Genomic DNA, 2,376 nt, shown 5'->3' on the forward strand with positions numbered 1-2,376 from the left:
CACCACCCCATGGCCTGGACCAAGCCCGGAACCCGCGGCTGGATCTTCTGCCCTAGCCGCCTCTACATCTTCAACCCTAGCCGCCCCTACTTCCAACTACTCCATCCCACCCCGCACCTTCTGGTCGCACAAGTTCTTCATGCAGTCGTTGGAGGCGAGCCCCGCCACTTCCTCAATGTCCTTCGCTCGAGCCCCCGTCGACGGGTGGTGATTTCCACGTCGATCTTGGTGTATTTCGGCACCGTCGCCGAAGGAGGAGTTGGACCCTAGGAAACCCTAGGGGAAAAAAGATATCCCATGAGCTACTATTGCTGTTGGGCTCCTCGCAAGCACGCACCAATCCACCCACGAATGTAACAGCTCGGTATAATGCAAGGCACCACAAACCGGATCGACGAACAAAACAGACCTTGGACTTTGGCTCGCCACACTCGTCACACCGCCGCATGCACGACGGCGATCGATGCTGCCCGCCGCCGGACCCGGACGTACGTGCTGTGGCGGGCGATATTGAGAAACCGGCGGCTGGATCCCGACGCTGGTCCGTTAAGCAGCTGACGGCGACGCCGCCGAAGAAGCCATGGCGTTTGGTCGACATCTCGGTCAATTAGCGGTAAACAGGTGGTGCCCTGCCCTGCCCGCCGCGCCGTGGCCTGGCGGGCGTCGTTTTCCGGTTGCGATAGGCTGAAACAGTTGGGCAGTTGGAGTACAGTGGAATTCGTAGGTGGCGTGGCGTGGCCGTGGCCTAGGCCTCCACGTCACGTCACGCGAGGCGGGCGTGGCGCGAGCCCGCTGTACTAGTCGCTGGAGGAGTGTGCACGGCCTGGCCGGAGCTCCATCGATCGGCATAATAATTTTTTTCAGGGTACGCAAATTGCGTAGCTTAGCTTTATAGAAGAAGAGAAATGAAACATACAACAACGTCAACCACTCGCTGCGAACAACGAAGGCGACCCACTCCACACCCGGATCGTACAAGGACAACCAAAAACCACGACACGACAACACAACTACGACACAAAACGCCTGCCCTACACCGAACCCCTTGCCGTGTCTGGGCCGACGCTGAAGACCTCCGAAGAACAGCAACTCCGGCTTCCTTGGATAAGCCAGCGACGACCGTACATGGCGCCGAAGGAGAAAGATCTGGGCAGCGGTGAACGCCGGAGGAGCGCATCATGGGACCTCGAGTCTCCGAGCATAATGCTCCCAACAGAGTAACAACCTCAAGGACGTTGCCATCATGCCGATTCTACGAATCAAGGCTTTCGCCCCGGAGGCAGCTGCCGATACAAGGTCGCGAGGAAGATGGCGTTGCACTCGGCGAAGCCTCCAGGAAGGTGAATGACACCTGTAGGTGCCATCAACGCCGGTCCGGCCACAACCGAACAAGATTTTCATCCGTAGCACCGCACAACTCCACGTCCCCAAGATCCCGGCCAGTCCCGATCAGATGCCTCACACCGCCGTCACCGCAGCAACTTGCCATCGAAGCCCCCCTCACTGCAGAGGGAACACGCCTAAAGCCATCACCTTCAACCTCGACTAGGAACTGCAGCAACCACCGAGCGGTGCACAGCCAGATCCGCCATGGTGGCCTTCACCCGCGCCAGGGGATTGCCACCAGAATGGATCCGACCGGCACCTCCGACCACACTCTGTCACCCACACCGCCGAGGCATCGACGCACGCCTCACACGGCAGCAGACGAATGCCCACTGCCCGCCAAGACCCTTCCTGGCCAGGCCTCGCAGCGCCGCCGCCGCCATGGCTGCGCTCGCACCGCCGCCACGCCAGAGTTGATGTACCACCAGCATCCTCCATCCTGCTACGCCCCACGCAAGGCTTCGGGGACAACCGCCGCACACCCTGCCGTGAGCACCCCAAGGACGCCTGCCAGCGCCGGCGCACACCAGATCCGGGCCGAGATCCCCGGACCCGCGCCGCCAGTCTGCACCACCGACCCGCCCCTAGCCAACCACCGCCGGGGGCGAGGCGCCGCGGCACCACCAGCCCCTGCACCTCCAGCTCCCGAAGGACCGACCGCAGCCCGCCGCCGCGAGCCGCATCCCTCGAGCAGCGCCCCGCTCCAACCTCCGAGCGCCGCCGTCCGTGACCGCCAGATCCGGCCCGGCCACGCCAGGCCGTGCCATCCCGGAGCAGCGCCCCGCTCCAACTGGCACCGTCAGACCACGCCGCCGATTTGCTTGATTGCCGCCGACACAAGCCAAACGCGCGCCGCCGCCGATTTTCCTGACCCCAAGAGGAAGGCGTCCCGCGCCACCGGAGAGCCTCGAGGAAAGGGGGGACCCCGCCGCCGCCGACGCGCGCACGGGCTTTGCCCGTCGGCGTTCGTTGGCGGCGGCGAGGGAGGGG

Source organism: Triticum aestivum, chromosome 7B (genome assembly GCF_018294505.1).
Source record: "Triticum aestivum cultivar Chinese Spring chromosome 7B, IWGSC CS RefSeq v2.1, whole genome shotgun sequence".
NCBI classification, from domain to species: Eukaryota; Viridiplantae; Streptophyta; class Magnoliopsida; order Poales; family Poaceae; genus Triticum; species Triticum aestivum.